The sequence below is a fragment of the Chiloscyllium plagiosum genome, chromosome 43, assembly GCF_004010195.1.
Source record: "Chiloscyllium plagiosum isolate BGI_BamShark_2017 chromosome 43, ASM401019v2, whole genome shotgun sequence".
NCBI lineage: Eukaryota > Metazoa > Chordata > Chondrichthyes > Orectolobiformes > Hemiscylliidae > Chiloscyllium > Chiloscyllium plagiosum.
The window spans coordinates 5,634,971-5,644,981 of record NC_057752.1 but is presented as its reverse complement, the minus strand read 5'-3'; the positions used below and the strand labels follow the sequence as shown (position 1 = coordinate 5,644,981).

General features: G+C 43.6%; 1 long non-coding RNA gene across 1 annotated transcript in view; it reads left to right on the top strand.

The window, feature by feature from the left end:
* The window catches only part of LOC122543423, a 19,395-nt gene that overhangs the window by 982 nt on the left and 8,402 nt on the right, over positions 1–10,011 (top strand). The window contains exon 2 of the long non-coding RNA XR_006310018.1: positions 3,086–3,339. This is a non-coding gene — a long non-coding RNA (uncharacterized LOC122543423). The remainder of the gene's footprint in view (positions 1–3,085; positions 3,340–10,011) is intronic.

The following is a 10,011-nucleotide window of genomic DNA, read 5'->3' as shown; positions in this document are numbered from 1 at the left end:
GTTCTGTTCTTGTTGCGGTTGGAGGGGTGGGGTTCGAGGGCGGTGGTGTGGAAAGTGGATGAGATGCGCTGGAGGGATCATCAACCATGTGGGAAGGGAAATTGCAGTCTTTAAAGAAGGAAGCCATCTGGTGTGTTCTGTGTTGGAAGTGGACCTCCTGGGAGCAGATGCGGTAGAGGTGGAGGAATTGAGAATAAGGGATAGCATTTTTACAGGAAGCAGGGTGGGAGGAGGTGTAATCCAGGTAGCTGTGGGAGTCGGGGGGTTTGTAGAAGATGTCAGTGTCGGTCACCATTGATGGTGATGGAGGTGTCTGAGATGGTCCAGGTGAATTTAAGGTCGGGGTGGAATGTGTTGGTGAAGTTGATTAACTGCTCAACCTCCTCCTGGGAGCACAAGATGGCGCCGATGCAGTCATCAATGTAGCAGAGGAAAAGGTAGAGAATTGTGCCGGTGGAACTACGGAAGATAGACAATTCCACATAGCCGACAAAGAGACAGGCATAGCTGGGGCCCATGCGGGTGCCCATGGCTACCCCTTTCGTCTGGAGGAAGTGGGAAGATTCAAAGGAGAAATTATTGAGGGTGAGGCCCAGTTCAACCAAATAAATTAGAGTGTCAGTGGAAGGGTGCTTGTAGGGATGTCAGGAGAGGAAGGAACGGAGGGCTTGGAGACTCTGGTCATGGCGGATGGAGGTGTATAGGGACTGGATGTCCATGGTGAAGATGAGGTGTTGGGGCCAGGGAAACAAAAGTCTTGGTGGAGGGCTTGGGTGGGCCTGCGCCCACACCTCCCCCTCACCTCCGTCCAAGGCTCCAAAGGAGCCTTCCACATCCATCAAAGTTTCACCTGCACTTCCACACATCATTTACTGTATCCGTTGCTCCCGATGCGGTCTCCTCTACATTGTGGAGACAGGATGCCTACTCTCAGAGCGCTTCAGAGAAATCTCTGGGACACCTGCAGAAACCAACCCCACCGTCCCGTGGCTGAACACTTCAACTCCCCTCTCACTCCGCCAAGGACATGCAGGTCCTGGGCCTCCTCCATCACCACTCCCTAACCATCCGACGCCTGGAGGAAGAACGCCTCATCTTTTGCCTCGGGATCCTCCAACCCCATGCTATCAATGTGGACTTCACCAGTTTCCTTATTTCCCCTCCCCCACCTTATCCCAGTTCCAACCTTACAGCTCAGCACCACCTTTATGATCTGTCCTACCTATCCATCTTCCTTCCCACCTATTCGCTCCACCCTCCTCTCCAACCTATCGCCTTTACCCCCACCTCCATCTACCTATTGCACTCTCAGCTACCTTCCCCACCCCTCTCCCATTTATCTCTCAGTCCCCTTGGTCCACAAGCCTCATTCCTGATGAAGGGAGTATGCTTGAAATGTCAACTTTCCTGTTTCTCGCACGCTGCCTGACCTTCCATGCTTTTCCAGTTCCACACTCTCGACTCTAATCTCCAGCATCTGCAGTACTCACTTTTGCCACCAAGTCTATGCCATTCTTTCAAAGTGCTTCTGTGCTCTTTTTGAGTGAGATTCCTTTATGATTAGATTAGATTAGATTACTTACAGTGCGGAAATAGGCCCTTCGGCCCAACAAGTCCACACCGACCCTCTGAAGAGCAACCCACCCAGACCCATTCCCCTACACCTGACACTACGGGCAATTTAGCATAGCCAATTCACCTAACCTGCACATTTTTGGACTGTGGGAGGAAACCAGAGCACCCGGAGGAAACCCACGCAGACACGGGGCGAATGTGCAAACTCCACACAGACAATTGCCTGAGGCGGGAATTGAACCCGGGTCTCTGGCACTGTGAGGTAGCAGTGCCGCCCACATTTCCTCACTATTCCCTCCAAGTAGGAAACTAATGCACCCTATATTGCATGGAGATGGAGTTGAAATTCATTGCAGTAATTACTATCACTGTTTCATTTACGTTCTGCTACTCTGCTGAATTTGCCTCAAACCCTCAGCTCCGTTCCATGCTGTTGGGGCCATTGTGTTGTATCTGGACTAGACATGAAGTCGAGTCAATGGTAAATATTTCAGATTTGTTTCAATGCAGATTTTGCACTCCAATGATGTGTTAAATACAACACTGTCATTTTAGCCACGTTTTTGTCTTCACACCTGGGTAGTCTAGTGGAATGGGTTGCACTGGACAGTTACAGTATTGAAATTGTTAATATGAAACATTCCCAGGCCAGAGAGTGAAAATGTAATCCTTTCTCTTTTCTCCCAACAACATGCCTCATTTTTGTAGCATGAAGAGTAAATGAGAGATTGTCATTCGGAAGTGATGTAAGATCATGTGATTTGGAGAAAATGATTCTCGTTAGTAGCTTGGTGGCAGAAGTAAAATCTTGATAGGTACGGTCTGTCCAACTAAAAAGGTCATGTTAAATCCTACATCAGTCAAGTCTTGCAATATTTATCAACATCTCTCCTGTTGAGGTGAGAGTGACAGCAAAAGGCATCAAGGAGCCATGTGGTATTAATGGGTATCAGGGGCAAACTCTCTGCTGATTGGAGGTTTACCTGGCACATAGGAAGATGGTTGTGGCTGTTGGAGGTCAGAGAGTCATACCGCATATAAACAGACCCTTCTGTCCAACTAGTCCACATTGACCATATTCTCAAAATAAACTAGTCCCACCTGCCTGCGTTTGGTCTATATCCCTCCTTCATGTACGTATCAATATGTCTTTTAAGCATTGTAACTGTACGTGTATCCAGCACTTCCTCTGGCAGCTCATTCCATGCACTAACTATTCTCTGTTTTAAAAGATAGTTGCCCCTCTGTCCTTTTAAATTTTTCTCCTCTCACCTTAAAAATATGCCCCCTCGTTTTGAACTCCTCCACCTTGGGGAAAAGACCTTTGCTATTCACCTTATCTTTGTTCCTCGTGATTTTATTAACCTGTATAAGATCACCCCATAACCTCCTACTCTCCACTGAAAAATGTCCCAGCCTATTTTTATAACTCAAACCCTCCACTCCTGGCAACATCCTGGATAATCTTTTCTGAACCCTTTCCACTTTAATAATATTCTTCTTATAACAGGACGACCAGAACTGCAGACAGTACTCCAGAAGAGGCCTTACCAATGTCCCGTACAACCTCAACATGACATCCCAACTCTTTTGCTCAGAGCAATGAGCAATTTGAGCAATGAAGGCAAGTGTGCCAAATGCCATCTTAACCACCCTGTCTACCTCATCTCGGCTCCAGAACATCTCCACAGGAGTTCTACAGGATACTGTACTTAGCCCAACCATCTTCAAGTGCTTCATCAATTACCTTCTCACCGTTATAAGGTCAGAAGTCACCTTGTGTCTTTCACTGCATCTCACACATGGGTGTTGGGGAAAATATAAGCACTACCACATTTAGGCGTTAGTGTCGGGGGGAAGAAAAAAGAACAGGAGTGTTTAAAAAAATGGTCAGAAGTGGAATATTCACTGATGATTGCACGATGTTTAGTACCATTCGCAACTCCTCAGATACTGAAACAGTACATATCCAAGTGCAACAAGATCTGGGACAATATCCAGGCTTGTGCTGAAAAGTGGCAAGTAACATTCATACCACACAAATGGGAGGTGATGACTATCTTCAATAAGAGACAATCTAATTGTCACCCCTTTGACATTCAATGGTGTTACCATCACTGAATCCCCCACTATCAACATCCTGAATGTTACCATTGATAGAATCTGAACTGGACTAGCCATATAAACACAGTGGCCACAACAGCAGGTCAGAATCCTACACTGTAACCCACCTCCTGACTCCCCAATACTTGTCTGTCAAGGCACAAGTTAGGAGTGTGATGAAATACTGGTCACTTGTCTGGATGGGGGCAGCTCCAACAACACTCAAGAAGCTTGTCACAATCCAGAACATAGCAGCCCACTTGATTGGATCCACATCCATAAAAAATTCAGTCCCTCCACCAGCAATGCACAGTTGCAGCAATGTGAACCATCTACAAGATGCACTGCAGAAATTCACCAAACCTCCTTAGATAGCACCTTACAAACACAGAACTGCTTCCATCTGGAAAGACAAGGTCAGCAGATACATGGGAACACCACTACCTTAAAGTTCCCCTCCTAGCCACTCACCATCCCGACTTGGAAATACGAGGCTGGTACAATTGCAACACTTAAAAGGCATTTGGATGGGTATATGAATAGGAAGGGTTTGGAGGGAAATGGGCCAGGTGCTGGCAGGTGGGGCTAGATTGGATTGGAATATCTGGTCGGCATGGACGGGTTGGACCGAAGAGTCTGTTTCCATGCTGTACATCTCTTAGGACATCACTATTCCTTCAGTATCACTGGGTCAAATTCCTGGAACTCCTTTCCATCTAGTATTGTAACCAGTTCTGGGCACGACACTTTAGGAAGGATGCAAAGGCATTGAGAGCAGTAAAAGAATTCCTCTTCCATGGAACCACTTACGTGGGTAAGCTTCGCAAGGTCAACAAGGAGATCACATTCAGAATGAGAGAAAGCATGGGAATTAAGTGCAGAGGGTAAGAGATGCTCTTTGCTTGTTTTTTGGCTCATAGGTAATAAGGTTTTTTTAAAATAGGATAAATTGAAGCTCAGGATCAGGGGTCCAGCACAAAAGAGTGAGATCACAGGTCAATCATAAGTTCATTGGTTGGTGATAGCTACCAATTTGATCATATTTTTTAGGTTACTTTCAGCTTAAAGGTAAATAGGGGAAATACTTACAGGCTACAAATTAAAAGACCAGGACTTTTTTAAAAAATCAAGTTAGGAACTAAGTAATTAAAATAGAGGTGCTGGGCCAGGCAATGTGTTGTAACTATATGACGTGGGAGCTGGTAGACCCCACTGTGGTTTATAGTGACCACATCTGTAATAAGTGTTGGTTGCTTGAACTCTGGAGGTGATGAGTTTGAGTCTGAGCTTCAAATACTGTGTCACATCAGGGAGGGGGAGAGTTACCTGGATGCTTTGGTTCAGGGGGCAGTCACACCCCTTACATTAACTACCGCAAATTTGATCAGAGTCAGGACGATGTGAATATGAGCAATTCAGGTAGAAGGATGCAGGAGGTAGTGCTAAAAGAGCCTCAGCCCTCGATCCTGTCTAACAGATTTGAGATTCTTGCTCTCTGTGTGGATGAGAATGGAGGCCAAAGGGAGGATGAGCAATCTGACCATAGCACCATGGTACAGGAAGTCATTCAAGAGGGGGGAGAAAAGAGAAATGTAGTTGTAATTGGGGATAGTATGGTCATGGTAGTAGGTACTGTTCTCTGGTCGGGTTCAAGAGTCCTAAAGGCTGTGTTGCCTGCCTGGAGTCTGAGTTCAGGATTCCTCATCTGGGCTGCAGAGGAACTTGGATTGGGAGGGGGAAGAGTTATTGTGGCCCATGTAGATACTAGTAATGTGGGTAGAAAGAAGAAAAAGGTTCTGCTGAGAGAATATAAGCAGCTAAGGGCTAAATTAAAAAGCAGAACCAAAAAAGGTAATAATCTCTGGATTATTACCTGAGCCATGAGCAGATTAGCACAGGGTCAACAAGATTATAGAGATAAATGCATGGCACAAAGATTGATGCCATTTGGCCCATCACATCCACACTGAGTCTCCAAAGAGCATCTCACTCAGACCCACCCTCCTATCCCATCCCTGCAACCCTGCATTTCCTGTGGCTAATACACCTAGCCTGCATATCCCTGGACACTACGGGGCAATTTAGCATGGTCAATCCATTTAACCTGCACATCTTTGGACTGTGGGAAGAAACTGGAGCAACCAGAGAAAACCCATGGAGACACAGAATGTGAAAAAGTGATATGTTAACAGTTTGGGTGAGGGCTTCAGGACGCTGATTTAAACAAATGTTAATAAAATTGCTGTTTCAGGGCAAACTCTTCAGCTAATAGTCAGTCTTTCCCTTTCAAAAACTGATTAATCTTTGTGCAGTTCCAGTATTTTTGCATTTGTCCCAGTTTTCCATGTTTATTTTGGACTTAAATATACTGTACTTGCATTGCCCAAATTAAATTGTATGGGGACACTACAAGACAAAAGTGCACAAATAGCTACTAATAATGAAAAACTCACTGAATCTGATGTATCAGCATCATGTTCCATATACTGCAAATCACACTGGGGACTGGAAGTTATTCAGCATTGGTGCAAGTTATGCAAAAAATGAAAATCCCCTGTGCCCCACCATAATAGATGGCTGCTGTATGAAGGGCCAAACCCACTCCAGAATCACCAACATTTAATGGCATTTAGTAAAACATTTATGTATTTTCAGACAAATTTTGTTGGCCTATGTCTGTCCAGAGTTGAAAACTAGCAAAAGTAACAATTTATTTTGCGAAATAAAATACAGGGGTACAAATTAAAACCAGTTAAAACTAGTTATTGAGGTTTAACTGCGCGGTTTGGTTCCAGCACATGCTTCAAGTCAAGGGACATGTTCCTGAATTTCATATTTGTGCTGTGGTTTTGCAGCTGGCTGTGACAGATGATCTCACTGCATGGCAAATGGGTACAGCTTGCTAATTTATGTCGCAAGTTGACCAGTGGTTCAGTCTTTTATTAAGGAACAGTTTTTGAAGAGCAGAAAGATTAATTTCTGACCTTATCAGTCATCTGAATGTTTAAGAGGTGGTTTTAACATAGTAGAAAACATGTTTAATTTTCTATGGTGCTGAGATTCAAAATGTTGCTGCAGCACTTCCCTTTTTGTTCCTTCATGGTGTTATGGACCAGTCCAAACCTTCAAAATATATTAAGATGACCCTAAATATATCTTATTTTAAAGGAAAGTGCCAGGTGTTGCATGCTGGGTGCAAATTAATTGGTCAAACTACCAAATATGAAGCAATAAAGTACTTTATTCATACACTATAGTTAAATATACAAAAGAAAGACATTTGAATAATTAACTCTATTGGAAAACTTAACAGAATTATGGGTTATTTAACTACTAAACAGTAACTTGTTTAATGTAGTAACATCCCATAAACACATCCTTGGCAAAGGCAAATTCAGTAAAATACATTGTCTCACGGGCAATTCTCCAGTCGAGGAGTAAAAAATATCAAGAGAAAATTCAGAGAGAGAGAGAGAGAATAGCAGGGAGAGATATAGTGCAGCTTCCAAACCCAACTTCAAGACCCCAGCAGAAATTGACACTGAAAAACTAAAACTGAAAATCCTGGCTCTGGGGGAGTTTGATCCCACCCTTTCAGGCTACTTCTTTTGTTCCAACTTTAAAGAAAACCCAAGGTCTCACAAGCTGTTTACTTTATTGAATTCAGATAGACAGTTTGATACATCTGTCTTAAAACCTCTCTTCAAAAAAAAAACAGGACAAAATACACCTCTTAAAGCCACAGTATCGTGTCACCGTTAAGGCTAGCCTTTATTGCACATTTGCATTTTCCTCAAGGGTGACTGCAGTCCACATAGGGTAGGGACACATTTTTTCTGCAGTGGTTCAATACAATGGAATGACTTGCTAGGGCAGTGGAGAGACAGCTAAGTGTTAATGACATTGCTCTGTGGCTCCAGTCACATGTAGGCCAGACCAGGTAAAGACAGTAGATTTCCTCCCCAGGAAGGCATTAGTGATCCAGATTGGTTTTTAACAACAATCTGGTACAAGCTTTCTTTGTCTTGGTTAATTAATTGAATTCAAATTTGCTAGTTGCCATGATAGGATTTGAAGTTGTGTCTCGAGTTCAGGTGTCTGGATTACTCATCCAATCACATTACTATTATTTTACCCCGCCCTTGATCCAAGAGTCATGCCAATGCACTGTCTGAGCTTGAGTGATGATGATACTTTAAAGTACAGCTTTAGAAAGCAGAGGTCAATAAATAGATCAGATACGAAGCATAGCCAAAATAAGAAAGGCCTGCTCTCCACCTGAAGTGATGGTATAGCTGAGTTTGGATAGTTTTAAATTTGTGACTTCAAATACATGGAAACAATGCCGTCTGCAAGTGCCCCTCCAAACTAAGTCCATCCTGACTTGAAAATAAATTGTTGTTTCTTCACTGTCACTGGATCAAATCTCCCTAATAGCACTGTGGATGTATCTACACCACATAGCCTGCAGCCGTTCAAGAAGACAATTCACTACCACCTTCTTAAGGGGAAGTTAGGGACAGACAACAAATACTTGCATAGCTAGTGATACCCACATCCCATGAATGAATCAAAACATGTTGTTTGGATCAATGTGAAAATGGCTATAATTGTACTAGCTTCACACCTGTCCTGACCGTGGGTCAGAAACTCAAAGTACAGTGTGAATATTTTCAGTCTTTTAATTCTAAAATGTGTTGTTTTTAAAAGAGCTGAAAATGTGTTGCTGGAAAAGCGCAGCAGGTCAGGCAGCATCCAAGGAACAGGAGAATCGACGTTTCGGGCATAAGCCCTTCTTCAGGAATTTTAAAAGAGGACTGCTACAGAGACAAAAACTGCAGGTGTAAAAATCTTCTGTTTGAGACTAATGGGATATGACAAAGGTGTCAAAGAAACTTCAAACAGACTGGACTGTCATCTCTTGTGACTACAGATATAATGAGGGTCTAACGACTTGCTGTTGAATAGCGAGCCAACCTCTGTGGATTATTCCTAAACAACATACACAATTTGTATTTTTCTCTTTGAAGAATACACAAACATCGGGGTTAAAAAAGCCAGTTTCAACTCTACTGGAGTGAACTAATGGGACTGAATGTTGTCATGTGTACCAGGCTAGATTCAAGTGTTAACATGCTGTGAAAGTTATAGTTGGTTAACTTTACCCAAGTCACTGCTGTGTTGCAGATAAAGACCCTCTCTAACTTCCAATACTTTAAACTGATTTGAACAGGAATCAGGATAAAGGAACTTGAATTAGCCTACAAAGCCAAGAATCTCAAAGATGTTTTGTTCAACTGCCAATGCTATTGGTAACATCCACTGCAGTGGTTGCAACATTCAACTATTAGCTGTGCACAAACAATTGAGACCAATCAACATTTTTTAAACACTTATCTTTCTTTACTGGCCTCTTCTTTGTAATCCATGTGTATTAGATTACATTACAGTGTGGAAGCAGGCCCTTCGGCCCAACAAGTCCACACCGACTCGCAACCCACGCATACCCCTACATATACCCCTTACCTAACACTACGGGCAATTTAGCATGGCCAATTCACCTGACCTGCACATCTTTGGATTGTGGGAGGAAACCGGAGCACCCGGAGGAAACCCACACAGACACGGGGTGCAAATTCCACACAGTCAGTCGCATGAGGCGGGAATTGAACCCGGGTCTCAGGCGATGTGAGGCAGCAGTGCTAACTGCTGTGCCACCGTGCATTGCAATACCAATGCTTCTCATATTTAGTAATTAATTAACTCTATTTTCCTTTGTTAATTCATTCATGGGATGTGAATGTCACTGGCTGGACAAACATTTATTGCTCATTTGTAATTGCCCAGAGAACAGTTAAGAGTCACCCACATTGCTGTGGATCTGTAGCTGCCTGTATGCTGGACTTCTTTCCCTAGAGGACATTAGCAAGCCAGATGGATTTTTTTCCTGATAATTGACAATGATTTCATTGTCATCATTAGACTCTTAATTCCAATATTGAATTCAGATTCCACTATCTGCCATGGTGAGATTGAAACCAGAACATTATCTGGTTAATAGTTCAGTGAAAATACCACTAGGTCATAACCTAGCCCCAAAATTGGCTTCATTTAAAACAAGAGCTGAAAATGTGTTGCTGGAAAAGTGCAGCAGGTCAGGCAGCATCCAAGGAGCAGGAGAATCGACGTTTTGGGCATGAGCCCTTCTTCAGGAATGAGGAAAGTGTGTCCAGCAGGCTAAGATAAAAGGTAGGGAGGAGGGGCGTTGGAAATGCGATAGGCGGAAGGAGGTCAAGGTGAGGGTGATAGGCCGGAGTGGGGGTGGGGGCGGAG